The 16,181-nt window shown below is 45.2% G+C and overlaps 1 protein-coding gene across 1 annotated transcript in view; it reads left to right on the forward strand.

Moving 5' to 3' along the window:
* Positions 1–12,220: 12,220 nt before the first annotated feature.
* Positions 12,221–16,181, forward strand: part of HPCAL1 (hippocalcin like 1) — a 246,800-nt gene continuing 242,839 nt past the window's right edge. Inside the window, exon 1 of the mRNA XM_033937090.1 lies at positions 12,221–12,971. The gene's annotated coding sequence lies outside the window, so the exon portion shown is untranslated. The remainder of the gene's footprint in view (positions 12,972–16,181) is intronic.

Here is a 16,181-nt window from a genome sequence, read left to right on the forward strand (position 1 = left end):
TTTTAATTTTTATTTACATACACATCCAGAACAGGGTGGGGGGGACATCTTTTTGGTTTATTCTTTGATTTAATATGTTGGATGGGAGGGGAGGGATATTTTTCTTCTGCATTGTTATTGATTGAATATAAGTGCTTATTTTGATTATTAATGTTTGTATAATTCCTGCCACTTTGTATTAGTTTTCAAAAATTAATAAATATTTAGGGCTCCTTTTACTAAGGTGCGCTAGCGTTTTTAGCACACGCATGAAATTACTGCACGCTACACCGCACGATACGCTTCTAGAATAACACCAGCTCAATGCTGGCGTTAAGGTCTAGCACGCATTAAAGCCCTAATGCACCTTAGTAAAAGGAGCCCTTAAAAAATAAATAAATAAAAATTAATGCATATTAGAAACACTCTGCTATTATATTTCCCAACAGAACAAGGCCTATGCCATCAAAAATTTCTGAATAGTTCTTTCCCATATCAAGTTTCTTTGGTATGGAACAGTTTACCTATTACACTTCAAAATTAACCCTCTTACTCAGAGTGTTTTTTTAACATCAACCAAAAACTTTAATTTCAAAAATGTTTTAATCATATACTATTTATATATTTATAATATTGTTACTGAGGGCCAGATTCTCGAAACTCGTCGGTAAAATCCGGTGAGTCGATATACTGGCCATAGTGGGAGTGATTTGAATTTTATGGTCAATTCTCAGCATAATAGTATACAAATTATGTGCATGCTATTTGTGTGGAGAATCGTGGTAAAAGGGGAGAGGGACTGTGTCTGGCACTTACTCGGAAGAGTAATTGCTAGATAAAACTCCTCCCCTCCTGTCAAGGCTGCTCTCCCTGCCCCGATCAACTGAGCCGCAGGTCTCCCCAAGTTCTGCTGGCTCAGCCGATTGGCCCAGGCGCCTATGACCCCTTGGGAGATGCCTTAGACACCTGGGCCAATCAGAGCCTAAGGCCCCTCCCAGGGGCATCCCAGGATGCACCGGGAAGGGGGGGAGAACTGTTGGGGGGTTGTCAGGGGGCATGGAACCCCAAAGGCATGAGGGAGTGGGCATCCCTCTGGCCATCCATCAATTTCAAGGTAGGTGGGGGGGCGGGGTATGGCAGCGACAGGAGGAAGTGGGCATCCCTCCTGCCGTCCTTCAATTTAAAGGTATGGGAGACTGTCGGGGGTTGTGTCAGAGGATGCCAGCAGTAGGGAAGAACAGGAGTCCTTTTTTATTTGCCAGGGAGGAGGGAGAGTAAGACTACAACAGCTCAGATCCTGCTGGAAAGGTTTGCCTGCAAATGTAGCATGAGAGTAGAAAATCACCCAGCGATGATAATCACCTGGAGTGCTCGTTTAAATATTAATGTGCCCATTTTACTACCATTTTAATATTAATGACCTTGTTGTTCTATATTTGCAAGGCAGAGTCGAAGTCTATCAGAAGCTTGGAAAAGGCCACAGTGAGTCGTTCTGATAATCGGCCAGTAAAATATTAGCATACTAAACTGGCTTGAACCGGTTTAGCGACCATCATTAAAGGTATGGTAAGTTTGGATAATCTGGCCCTGAGTGAGATTGTAATCAACTTTATGCCCCATCAGGGATTTGGCAGAATATAAATAAATTATCTAATCCAATCTTCATACCATCATTCAGGCAAAGTAAATACCAAACAATTCAATGTGCTGCACACCTGTCTGCTGAAAAATACCAAAAGATTTCTTTAAACCAAAGTGGATAAAAATCAATCATTTTTTAAAAAAATTTTAATTGGATTTTTTAAAAAAATGATTTTTGATGAAAAACCTATCTAAAGATAATTTTCTATTTAAAATAAATTATAGTCCAAAAGTTATTCATCATGAATTGTTTAGTTTTTAATTATGTAAATAAATTCCATTAATCCATTCATAATGTCATGGGCAATTTTTCTACCTAGAGGATATTATCACAGATGTTTGGTTCTGCATTTCTCAAAACTGTGAATTTGTGCTGCAGAAATAACATGTATCTTGTTCACAGCAAATATGTTATAAAATAGAGTTGAGAAAAAAAAAAAAAAAAAAAAAAAAAACTTAGCTTCATTGTTTATTTACAAATCAATGTACAGTACTCCCCCGATATTTGCAGGGGTTCCATTCCAGGAACCCCTGCTAATGTTGAAAAACCGCAAATATGGTTTTTAGCAGGGGAGACAGGAGAAGGCAGCCGGAGCGCCGACGAGTGAAGGAAATTACTCGCGGTATGCTCCGACAGCCTCTTCCTATACTAAAGTCGGGCCTCACCAATCAGGAGCTGCGTGTCAAAGGTTGATAAATGTTTTGATTTTATTGTATTTCTTAAAGACTGCCTTGAGGAATTGTCATATTTGAACAAAAAATATATTTATTATTACTGCATGTTACTGTCATTTTGATACAATTGTTATGAAGAAATTAAGAGTTGAAACAAGAAAATATTCCTTTTTGGGGGGCAGTGCTGAGTAGCAGTGAATTCAATAATTAATACTAAATAAGTAGAAATGGTATCAATAATAATAGCACTGACTGCTTGGGGGAATCTTCATTTAGCTATCATTTACATAGATGGTGCTCCTATCTGTAAAGTTAGGAATTTCTATTAAATATTCTACATGTTCTCTCCTCTCCACTCCTTCCTGCCCTCCAAAGTCCTCCCTACCCTCTTCTAACCCCTTCCTCTGTAATGTCGCCTAGAGCTTGCATAGTATGTGTGATGCACAAATGGAAGAAATAAATAAAATAAATAAAAATCTACCATCAACCTAAAAGATTCTGGAAACTATCCATGTTAAATTGGCTGGAAACGATTTAGCAAGCATGTAAGGCAGATTCTCAAAACTAAAATCTGCCCCTAAATCTTTCCATTGTTGTTGATACAGAATCTCTCCTCCATCCCAATCTGTGTTCATTAGCACTCACAGCATGATCTCTCTCTCCCAACCAGTAGATGCTTTCCCACTCTCTGAATCAGTGCCAGCTATCGTTGAAGCTTGTAGGAAACCTTCCTCAGTGTGCTATCATTTCAAATGGAGTCGATTCACATCTGGTGTAATTTCCATTTGCTAGATCTGATCTCTTGTCCTCTCCCATCAATTCTGGACTATCTTCTGCACTTTTTCAACTCTGGTCTCAAGACTACTTCAGTCAGAGTTCATCTTGCTGCTATTTGTACCTTTCATACACCACTGGACAAAAAGCCGTTCATTGTCTGTACATTCTTTGGTATCCAGATTTATGAAAGCCTACCTCAAGCCTCCTCTGGTGGACCTTAATCTTGTACTTTCTTCTCTGATAAAGCCTCCCTTTGAACTATTAACGACTTCATCCCTCAAGCATCTCACTTCTTCATATCTCTCACAGCTGCACACCAAGTCTGCGAACTTCAAGCACTTGTGTCAGTTCCACCTTATGCACCATTCTACCATGGTTCTTCACACTCATCCCAAATTTCTCCCATAAGTCATCTCTGAGTTTCAATTCAACCAGTCCATAGTTCTTTCCAAGCCACATCCTCACTCTGTTGAAGTAGAACGCCACACATTAGCCTGTAAATGTGCTCTGGCTTATTACTTGGATTGCACAAAATTTCACAGAAACTCCACTCAGCTGTTCCTGTCTTTTGATCCAAACAGATTTGGACTCCTGTCATCAAGAGAATCATCTCAACATGGCTAGTGGACTGTATCTTCTTTTGCTATGCTTGGGATGAGCCGACACTGCCTGCCCATGTCACGATACATAAAGTTGGAGCGATGGCGACTTCAGTAGCTGATCTGCATTTCACTCCAATTGTGGACATCTACAAAGCAGCCACCTAGTCTCAATCCATACCTTCACATTCCACTATTGTTTGGAGAACCATTCCAGACAGGATAGTCAGTTTGGACATGCAGTGCTACAAAATTTATTTTCTACTTAAGATTGTCAACTCCCTTCAACCTAGGGTTACCATGTTTGTGAAGACAAAAAAAAAAAAAAAAGGGACACACATGATCCTGCCCACATTCCACCTATTTCATTGGTACATACCCTTTTAGTGCTTCTTTCTCTCTCCCTTCCTCCAGCCCTCCTCCCTCATAGGGTGCTTCTATCTCTCTTTCTAACCCTCTTCTTCTGTATGCTTCTTTATTTCTCTCTCTCCTTTCAACCCCCAAACCTCCCCTCCATGGTTGTCTCCTCTCTCCTTCCAACCTTTTCTCCTGCTGTTTCTTTCTCCCCTCCCATCTAGCACTACCCTACTCCATGCTCTCTTCTCCTGTACTCTCTCCTTTCCATAATGCTTCTCCAGTCATTCCTCCCTCCATGTTGCTTCTTCAGCCCCCTACCCTCCCTTCTCTGATCTCTGATGCTGCTTCCCCTCACGATCTTTCTATCTTTCGACTCCATCTTCTATCTCCTCCCCAGCCAGTTGCTATAATACAATCTTTAGGTAGCCGGCCTGCCCCGGAAACCATTTCTCTCCAGTGGCTTTCTTTTCCCATATAGATGGGACTTGCAGAGAGGCGGCTTCCAGGGCAGGTCAGTGGCAGCAAGCTCATCTCATTGCTGAAGTGATGCTGGCTGCCTAAGCATCTGGGCCTGTGGAGGAGGTAGGTGGGGGATGCAGGAGAGCCAGCTAAACCCAGACAGACTCCCCTATTTTTCAAAAACTGTCTGGGCACCCTACTCCAACCTGTTTGGTTTTTCACCAGACTCATGTTTATTTTTAGTAATTCTCTTCTCAGAGGCATGATCCTGGCAGCTACATTCTCCCACATGTGAGAATATACTGCCTGTTTGTCCTTGGTTAAAGCACAGGCATTCATTGAGGACAAGCAGTCTTAAGTCAGCCACACTTTGGTGACGTCATCTAACGTTCCCAAATCGGAACTGCTCTCCCAGAGCTTAGGTGAGGCTTTTGGGAGCCTCATCTGAGCATGTGTGGGTAGCCCTATATATATCTGTGCTGGCCCTCTCTAATCCAGTTTAGTTCATCCGCCCTTCCCAACAGCTCTCCATTCAACAAAAAAAAAAAAGGGAAGAAAAAGACCAAGAAAAGAAGAATGGTAAAAAACACACTGCAGCAAAACCGGGCTTTAAGAACTGCCCAGACTGCAAAAGAAAAATGAGCTCCACGGACCACCACAAGGTATGTGTCCGTTGCCTCGGGGAGGCTCACCTCATGGCTGCCTGCCCTCAGTGCCTCAAAATGTCCCCAAGGGCCCGCAGAAATCGCCTGCAAATGCTGAAGAACCCGGAGAAAGACCAGTGCAAGAAGGACAAGAACCCCCCTCCAGCAGCCGGGAAGACACCATTGGCACGCCTGATGCTGGTAAGGACCTCCCCGGGAACCCAAGCTACAGCCGTGGCAACCTCAGCTTACCTGCTGCTATCCGACTTAATGAAAGCCTCCCCGATGGCCGCTCTGAAGACTGGGCTGACCACGGGAGCACACACAGTGGCGGCAACAGCCGAGGGTCTCCTATCTCCTCCGCCAGCCACCCCGGATAACAGCAACAGCAGTCAATACAATGATATCACTCCTGCAATCCCTAGGGTTCCTCGTAAACACCAAAAATTCCAAACTACAACCAACACAATCACTAGAATTCATCGGGGCAAGGATTTGCACACCCCTGAATGCAGGTTTTCTGCCCCAAGCAAGGGGCGAAGCAATACAAAAACTGATTCAGTGCATATCAGACACACACACAGTCACAGCAACGACACTACTACGCCTCCGGGGCCATGAAGCAGCCTCCATGCACGTTGTCCCGCTTGTCAATCTCCACATGCAACCCCTCCAGTGGTACCTCAGAAAAAATTGGAAACAACGCACACAGCCTCTGTCTCACAGAGTCACAATGGACTGAAAAATCTGCAACAACCTCAAGTGGTGGACACAACAGAAAAATTTGTACAAGGACAAACCTTTCCAGCAGTCCCAATATCAACTTACACTCATCACAGATGCCTCAAAGCAGGGGTGTGGAGCCCACCTCCTCCATCTGAGAACCAAGAGCCCCTGGTCACCATCCGAGGCCAAACACATCAACCTGCTGGAACTCAAGGAAATTGGGAAAGCCCTACAAGCCTTTGCCCCCTGAATCTCCAACAAGACCTCATTGATCCAGACAACCAGGTGGCAATGTTCTATATCAACAAGCAGGGAGGCACGGGCTCCCTACTCCTCTGCAGGGAGGCCCACAAAATCTGGACCTTATCTTTATCAACCAACACTCTCATCCATGCCACCTACCTCCCGGGCCTCAACAACACCCTGGCGGACAGCCTCAGTAGAAAGCTGGGCCCCCTCGAATGGTCCCTCCATCCAGAGGTAGCCCAGGATCTCTTTCACAAGTGGGGCCTCCCAGCAATGGACTTCTTCACCGCAGAGGATAAGAAGTGCCCTCAATTCTGCTCCAAAAGACCGGCACAATACAGCCAAACCAGGCATGCTTTCTCCATGCACTGGGGGAAAATGCCTGCTCTATGTCTTTCCCCCCATACCACTCATCCACAGAGCGCTCTGGAAGATCAGGCAGGAGGTAGAGAGTTGCGCGGGGACAGAAATCCCACCTGTCCCCGCCAAAATCCCACCCGTCCCCGTGAGAAATCCCTCCGTCCCCACCCGTCCCCGCGAGGAATCCCCTCCGTCCCCACCCATCCCCGCGAGGAATCCCCTCCGTCCCCACCCGTCCCCGCGAGGAATCCCCTTCGTCACCATCCTTCCCTATAAACTTCAGAAATAGTTATTTTATTTAATTATGCTACTGAATTAAAGGCTCTGGTAGAGACCCATTTACAAATAAGCAAAGAGACTTTATTAATTTGGAAATATTAATTGGGAAGAATACATACTTTGTAAATGGGTTTCTACCAGAACCTCTAATGTAAATATAAAATATAAATACTCAGCTGATGAGAACCCACAAACTGTCAGACGAGGACTTCCTTTGCAGTTGGCCGGGGGTCCCTTTTGCCAAGCTTGGCAGGCAGCAGTAGCATCCCTGAGTCACAGATGCTGGCACCTCAGTGGCTCATGGATGCTGCCAGCGACTGCTGCGCTTGGTGAAGGGGAGTTCTGGCCATCTCTAGAGGAGGTCCTCTGCTGGCGGTGCTTGGGGATCCCCACTACTCACAGCAAGGGTCAACAAGTACTTCAACACTGTAGAAATAAAACCAGAAATGCATTTCCTTTTCTTTAGAACACAAAACAAAGACATCTGCCATATACATTTCCCAAAGCTAACATATTTTAGTCAATAAATTCTGTTTTTTACCTTTGTTGTCTGGAGACTTATTTTTCCATAAAGTTTCTTTTTTCCGCTTTCCCATCTTCTGTAAATTCTTCTGTTGCTGTCCATTGGTTCCCCCTACCATGGTCCAGCATTTATCTCTTTCTCATCTTTCGTGCCTGCCCACCAGCCCCATGCCCAACATTTCTCCTTCTATCACCCCTTTCCAACACTATGCCACATCTCTCCCTCCATTCCCTTCACCACTGTCCAATATTCCTCCCTCTTGCATCCCTTTCAATCTGTCCCATTGTTCCCTTGCCACATTTCTCACTCATCTTTTTCTTCCCTATCACATTCTGTACCTTCCTCCCTATGACCAAAAATTCTCCTCTTTCTTCCATTTGCCGTGTGTACACAACCATCTCTCTTTCCCGCTCATTGACACACCCACACCCAATTATCTCTTTCTATTCCCTCCCCCACCTCAGCATCTCTTTCCCTCCCTTCCTCTCTCCCCAGTTCATGACTTCTGTGTCCAAAAATGCACTCCCTTCCACCACTTCATTCGAGTCCAGATAACAGCAGGGGTTGGAGGCAGCCTGCAGCAAGCCATATGTAGCAGACCCAGAAGTCTTCCCCCGAAGTCAAAGCTGACATCGGAGGGAAGGCTTTGCATCAGTCTGGCGGTGGCTGAGGTGTCAGGTGGGAGGGGGTAGATACTGGATGTAGGAGGTGAGAGGAGACAGACTGTAGATAGAAATGGGGAGGGATCAGACACACTGGATGAAAGGGGAAAGATAAGACAAGCTGGAATGCCTGGGGAGAGAGAAAAAGACAGATGATGGATGTAAAGAAAAGGAGAGGGGAGGAAGACATTGAATGGAAAGGAGGAGAAGGGGAGGATATGGATGGAAGGGAGGAAAGAGAAAGATGGAGCAGACACTGAATAGAAGGGGGAGAAAGAGAAATGAAGCAGATGCTGGGCTGAAAGGGGGGGAAAGATGGGCAGATGCTGGATGGAAGGGGGAGAAAGAAGGGTGGATGATGGATGGGATGACAGAGGAGGCAGAAAGGAGGAAGAGAGGAGACAGATCAGATGCTGGGCAGAAGCAGCAGACAGAGGGGCAGATTCTGGATGGAAAGAGGAGGAGAGGCAGATGCTGGATGGAAAGGGACTTCAGGTCAGCATCTGAATGGCCGTGCAAGTCTACATGGGTCCAAATGGTGCCACACACTGCTAGACCCCCCCCCAGTCCATTGTGCTTTCTAGAAGCCAGTATTGTGGTGCAGCCTGGTCCCTGCTAGGTTTTCTCCTAGATTGGGATAGACTGTGCTTTTGCCAGCAGAGGCAGAGTGGTGAGTCTTGATGGAAAAAGACCCGCTTATCTGCCAAGTCCCAGCAGTACTCCAATACTTACTTAACTTATCAACAGCAGGCCTCAGAACATCCTCCATAAGGGTCCATTTGAGTGCCATATCAGCCTTCCACAACTGCATCGATGACAGGACCCTAACCACACATCCACTTGTGTCCAAGTTCATGAAAGGACTTGCAAACCTGCACTCCCGTTACGCCGCCCACCACCAGCGTAGTAACTGTGCATCAACCTCCACAGGTTAACAGCGCACCCTTTCGAGCCATTGGAGGATGTGCCAGACAAATTCCTCACCTGGAAAACAGTTTTTCTCATTGCTATCACATCAGCAAGATGCATCAGCGAGCTACAGGCCCTGGTTACGTACCCACCATACACACAAATCCTTCACGACCACGCAGTACTGAGACTCACCCAAAGTTCCTACCACAGGTAGTCTCACCTTTTCACATAAACCAATCAATAGTGCTCCCCTCCTTCTGTCTGGGACCACATGCCAACAGCACAGAACTCCTGCATAACTTGGACTGCACCCATGCCCTTCACCTATACATTCAACGAATGCAGCCCTGGCGAAAAGCAGTACAACTATTAGTCTCCTTTGATCCCAATAATCCAGTGGGGAAACACACCATATCCAACTGGATCTCAAACTGCATTGCCTCCTGCTATGAGCAAGAGGAATTGTCCCTCAAAGGAAAGGCCACAGCGCACCAACTAAGAGCCATGGCCGCAACATTGGCAAACCTCAGCAACACACCACTTCAGAACATTTGCAGAACAGCTACATGGTCCACCTTACACTTCACAGACACTTGCCTGGATCGCCCGCTACAGATCTCCAATGACTTTGGCCTCAACATACTACAAATGGCGGCCAAAACAGACACAGAGAATGGCTAGACCCTGAGAATGAACACCAGTACCAGGACTAGCCAAACAGGACTACTAGTCTGAATCAGATAGAAGATATTGTTAGACAGCTTATATTCTGCCATGTTGGCACAGTTTGCACAAAAAAATACTTGTTACTAAAACACCATGTTGGTGATATATTCATTGTTTCCCTGAATACATGGGGGAAAACTAGATCTGTTATTGAGATATATACTCTACCATGTTGGTAGATCCCCCCCCCCCCAAAAAAAAAAAAAAAAGGTTGTTGGTCAAGTTCTAAGGACCAAAATAAAGTTCCTAATGTTTGCAAAGCATAACCTCAGACTGGTCTCAGTAATTGGGTTTTTGTCTCTGTCCCTCACCAAAGCATTTTTGCAGCCTCACCCTACCTCAGCAAGGTAGTGGGGATGCAGAGGGGACCACCCCCACAGGGGACCCCATCCTTTCACCCTCTGCACTCCGCAGCTGGAGAGTCACCAAAGTGTGGCTGACTTAAGATTGCTTGTCCATGGAGAAAACGAAGTTACCATATTTTTCGCTCCATAAGACGCACTTTTTCCACCCCCAAAAAGGGGGTGGAAATAAGGGTGCGTCTTAAGGAGCGAATGTAAAAAAAAAACCCAAATAAGACCCATGCCTCCTTTTGGCATCCGGTGGTCCAGCGTGCTTTCCGCGCTTCTGCCCGGGTTCCGCTGTTCTCTTCCAGAAGCGTCAGCGGCACAACGGTGCAGGAGGCAGGTGTGCGCTTTTTGTGTGTCTGCTTTTTTTGGCATCCCGGCGGTCCAGCGCGCTTTCCGCATTCCTGCCCGGGTTCCGCTGCTTTCTTCCGGCAGCATCAGCGGCACAGTGGTACAGGCGCGCTTTTTGCGTGCCTGCTTGGTCCCTCCCTGCGCTCCAAATGGCTGCCTGTCAGTTCTCACGGCACGAGAACTGACAGGCAGCCATTCGGAGCGCAGGGAGGGACCAAGAAGGACGCAAGAAGCACGCGCATGCATTGCTGTGCCGCTGATGCTGTCAGAAGAGAGAAATGGAACCCGGGCAGGAGCGCGGAAAGCGTACTGGACCGCCTGGATGCCAAAAAAAGGTACCGGGGGGGCGGGGGGGGGGGGGAGGGAGTGCCTGCCTTTGGGCTGGCTGGCCGGGTTGACTGGGGGCTGGCTGGCTGGCTGACTTGGGGTGGGTTGGCTGATTGCCTTTGGGCTGGCTGGCTGGCCTGGGACTAGCTGACTAGCCAGGTTGACTGGGGGCTGGCTGGCTTGGGGTGGGTTGGCTGGTTGCCTTTGGGCTGGCTGGCTTGGCACTGGTTGGGGGTTTGGGAGCTGGCTGCCACTAGACATGCCTACCATTAGACGTGCCCACCACTAGATGTGCCCTGTACTAGCCCACCAGAGGGGGGATAATTTTTTTTTCTTGTTATTTCCTCCTCTAGAGGTTGGTGTGTCTTATGCAGCGAAAAATACGGTACTTACCTGTAACGGGAGTTCTCCGTGGACAGCCGAATAAGTCAGACCCTTCCTCCTCCCCTATGGATGACACTGCAAAAAAACTCAAGCTAGGGGAATCACTGAATTAGAGAGGGCCAGCACAAGTATAATATACAGGGCTACTCGCACATGCTCAAATGCAGCTCCCAAAAGCCTCACCTGAGCTCTGGGAGAGCAATTCCGATTTGGGAACATTAGATGACGTCACCAAAGTGTGGCTGACTTATCCTGCTGTCCACAGAGAACTTCTGTTACAGGTAAGTAACTTCACTTTATCTGACAGCAGGCATATATTCTCACAACCCTCCCTCCTTTTGCTTCTTAGCTTTGTTACTGAACTGATAATCCGGCTAGCTGATGGGTGGGAGCAGCACATGCACAGTCTTAAAGTTTTTAAATGACAGACGGGAGATACACGTATGTGTGTACGTATGTATGTATGTATGTTTTTAAATGACAGACTTTTTGACTGTCCGTGTCAGGGCTTGGTGGTTGACATCACCCACCCTGCTGTCCTCAGATAACATCCTCTAGAAGTGAATAACTGTATGTGTGTATATATATATATATCTCACAGTTATTCACCTCTAGAGGATGTTATCTGAGGACAGCAGGGTGGGTGATGTCAACCACCAAGCCCTGACACGGACAGTCAAAAAGTCTGTCATTTAAAAACACATATATACATACGTACACACATACGTGTATCTCCCGTCTGGCTCTATTCCCAGCAAACAACTGCTACTTTAAACCATACAGAACTTTCCTGATGTTAGTAGTGTACATTTTTCCGGGCGAAACCAGCACGGATAACCTTTACCTGAATCAAAAAGCCTATAGTGTGTACGCAGGACTCACTGAGCAAACTGTCATTTTACCGCCTCCTAAGTTCGCTGTGCCAAAAAAGTGATAACTTAAAAGTGTAGCCTGTAAAATAAACCGATTTCAACACTACGTGCTCAAGACAAACTCTGAAAATATAACAGAAAGGTATGGATGCCAGAGCGAGGCTTGGTACCACTTATTGGAGCACCAAAATGAGGCTTGGAATGCACACAGAAGGCAGCTAGAATACCGCCTCTAAAACCTTACAGAGTATACGCTGGAATAAAGTATCCCCAAAGAAACTGCAACTCGCGAACACCAAAAATTTCCCGCCGCCGGTCTTCAAAAGTAGTCTAATTTGGCAGGAAACCCGCCCAACTGGCAAAAGCTGTTTAGCTCTCCTCCTCCTGCCGAAGGCCAGCAGCAGAGAGGCAGGGCGGGGCGGAAGGCAAGGGGAACATGCTGTGTAACTGGAGGCGCTAGTGAAAGCAAAGTTGCTGCAATTTTTTTTGTTGTTGTTGTCCTTTTCTGGGTATGGTTTTGTTGTTTTATTTGCCTAGCGCAAGCTCCTGATTTCCTCCCATCAGATGTGTTAACAAGACGAACGTTCCAGTTCTTTCTTTAGAGTTGCTGAAGTTTATGCTTCTGCCGGTCCCGTCGGGGACTTGTGGCTGTTACCTCCCAGTTTCTTTATAACTGCGAGCAGAAGGAGCCCCCAGTGGCCGCTGTGTCATAATGGCGCGCGCGCGTGCTAGTGGCCTATTGCGCAAAGCAGTCAGTGCGCGCCCCCCTCCCTTTCCTGTCGATAAAGTTCCCCGTCGCGCGCGCTCTCCTCTTCCTATCATAAAGCTCTTTGCTCGCGCGCACCCTTCTATAGCGCGGTCTTCTGCTGCACCGCCCAGTTTTTCCTCTTGGTGGGTGTGTACAAGCACGCTCCCCGTGGCATTATTTCCTCTCGCTTTTTTTTCTTGTTTCTTTTCTTCACTACCGTTGAGGGTTTTTTTTTCCCCCTTCTCCCTGAGATTATGAGCGTTGAAAGAGAACCCTAGAGGTAAAAGGTGGACTGACAGTTTCAGAGAAAAAGAAGAAAAAAAAAAAAGCTACAACTTGGGAGAAGAGGAGCCGGTAAAGGCGAGAGCAAAGGCTCGGTGAGTGTGTCGCCCTCCTCCCAGTTCTTCGCACCTTGGCAGGCACTGGGGCTGGTCATTCTCCACATTATTTGCGCACCTTTAATAAGATTGTTCTGGTCCCAAGATATGTATAGCTGAAAGAATACTTGAGCGTTTTTTAACGGTGCGTTCTTATTTGGGAGAAGAATGGGGTCGGATGCTTTTTGGTTTTCATTTTTGGCGAGTACAGTTTCTCTTGTTACTTTTTTTTCTTAGGCTGCGAAAAGCAGCAGGGTGGTAGATGTGCTTGCTGAAGGATTGTGTTATCTCTATGAACCCGAAGCTGTTCCTTATCTTGCTTTGGCTGTAGCTGAATTGTTTAAAGGTGGATAATTATTGCTCTCTTGGCTCAAAACATTGAATGTTATGATTTGTTTAAAGAGCTGCCTTTTTTTTTTTTTTTAAGACTTTCTTGACCCTGTTTTGCTATCAGAGTACGGAACTGTAGAACAAAACAATCTAAAATCTTTACTTTTTTTTCTTGGATTCTTAAGCTTGCATGTGCTTCTTGATTTCGGGTTTCAGAGAGGAAAAGCCAGTTGGGATCAATTCTGACTACAGTATAGTGATGAATCGTTGAAAACCAAATGTTGAACTGCAATGTGCATTCGCAGAACTTTTGACACTGAATGTATTTAAGTACGCTGCTAAAGTAGTATCTGAGGCAATATACTAATTTCACAAATTTTTTTTTTGTTTGTTATCGTGGACAGGATTCTTTCTATCTTGGAGATATATTTTACAAGGGCAGATTGTTTTAAGGGATTAACAGAGAAAACGTGTTTCTTAGCGTTTTAGGTTGTGTACATAGTATCCATAAATTCTGATTTGCTTGCTGTCAATTATATTTGTTTTGGTTTGTGTTCTATTCAAATATAAAAACCTTTTTCGAGGTGTCTGTAAACTTTTTCCTCCCTAGATAACTGGCTCGCACAAAATCTAAAATTGATAGATAGATGAATTTATTTCAGATGAAGGCATATGTTCTCTTTCCAGTCGTCATTCAGTTGAAGATCACTTACCTACTAGATGGACAACTGGAGCTGTGGATCTGCTCTCGAGTGTTTAGGATAAAGATATTTCATATAACTGTCCCTAGCAGCAGTGCTGCAATCCTGGGTGTATTGTAACTGAAAAATAAAGCCACACAAAAAGAACAGTTAATGCTTTCACTCTGTAAGTGCTGCACAGGGAATTGTACTAGCTATCTGAATTGGTAGGTACATCCTCCACAACATGTGGTGGGTTTGTTTTTTAGGCTTGTTGCATACTACTGACTTGACCTTTAATTAGGATATGCATCTAGCCAATAATTCTAATGTGCATTAAGATCAAAACCTAGGGTTTGGGAGGGAGGGGGTTGAGAAGAACATATAGACCCCCCCCCAACATCCCTTTCTTTTTTAACTTATTTTAAAGCTGAAGTGGAGTAATCGTAGCCTAATGGTTAGCACAGTGACCTGAGAACCAGTGAACTTGGGTCCGATTCCCACTGTAGCTCCTTGTGACTCTGGGCAAGTCACTTATTATTATTAACTTTATTTTTTTTTTTTATACCACCATACCTTGCAGTTCACTTCAGAGCGGTTCACAACAAGAAAAGCTGTGCACCCTCCATTGCCCCAGGAATAAAACAAGTGCCTATTTAATATGTAAACTGCTTTGTAACCACAGAAATGTATAATCAATTCCCATTCCCTTTCCTAATACTTTGCATCGGATAAACTTACTACTACTGTTAATTATTTCTATAGCGCTGAAAAGGCGTACTCAGCGCTGTACATTTTAATATACAATAGAAGAGCATACAATCTAATTTAGACAGGACATTTCAGGGTTGGGGAGATTATGGTAGAGGAAATGATACAGTGGATATAGGTATTTGACAGCAGTGAGTGGGAGTTAAGAGTTGAAAGCAGTTTCAAAAAGGTGGGCCTTTAGCTTAGATTAGAACACTGCCAGGGATGGAGCGTGACTTATTGATTCATTCATTGTGCATTAAAGAGACAATTCTATAGTGCATCCTCATTTACTTGTCCCTTGCATATGTAAATGCTAACATTGCAATGATTTGTGTATGCAATGATGAATTGCAATGATGTGTGTAAGTGCTAGCAGGGTACCTAAGTACTATTCAAAAGGGTGCAAGTGGCAGAGCATGTAAATGTAAGGGGGAGGGGGCATGAATATGGGCAAGCAATGGGTGGGTCTCCCACTTGAGCACGCAACTTACAAAATACTATAAGCTATTCACATCCCTGCCATATTTATTTATTTTATTCATTCAGTTTCTACACTGTTCTCCCAGGGGAGATTTATATGAACTTATCCAGGCACTCAAGCATTTTTCCCTGCCCTGGCTCACAATCTATCTAATGTACCTGGAGCAGGTTGGGGGGATTAGGTGACTTGCCTCATGCTGCATTTACACCAGGTCTCTATGGCTGCTGTAAATGCAGATGTATAAATTGTAACATGCTCTAATGCTCAGACTAATATTCTAGACCACACTGGCTTTAGCCATGTGCCCTCAGGGGACCATTACAGAACAGGCACTCTGAGGATATGTGGCAAGAGCCTAAATGCATGTCCTTAGTTATAGAATTGCCTCATAAGTATGGATGATTAAAAGGATGGAATCTGGACTCTGTTAAAATGAGTAGCTTTGGTGAAGATGAAATAATATCTGCCTCCCTGGATTTACAGTGGTTCCCAATAAGAGAAGTAGTAGCAAACATTTGTAATTATAGCTGCTGAGCCTTTGCATTAATTGTAAAGGGTGTCTCCAAACAATTGCACATGTGGTTAATGCAGAGAAAAAAAATATTTATTGTATGTTAGATGATTTTAAATACATACACTTATCTGTGCTGTCAACTGTAGTAAGCTAGTGAATGCTAATGGCAAGGTACAGTCCAATACCCATTTCCTGCTCATTTCCTGTCCCTTTCCATTGTGTGTACTTAATGCATGAATTAGTGTGCTCTAGTAGCAAGCCTGCACGGTAACAGTATGCATTAATTCATGCTTTTAAGTGCTTTACATATTCCAACCCCTACACACACATATTCTCCCCATCTGCTGTACAACTGTTTTCTTTCAGAGTTTGAGTTGCCTGATGCTTACAAGGCTAGCACAGCAGTTTGGGTCCTGCACAGCCAAAAATTGCCAAGGCTTGAGATGCCAAAA

This window comes from Geotrypetes seraphini, chromosome 3 (genome assembly GCF_902459505.1).
Source record: "Geotrypetes seraphini chromosome 3, aGeoSer1.1, whole genome shotgun sequence".
NCBI lineage: Eukaryota > Metazoa > Chordata > Amphibia > Gymnophiona > Dermophiidae > Geotrypetes > Geotrypetes seraphini.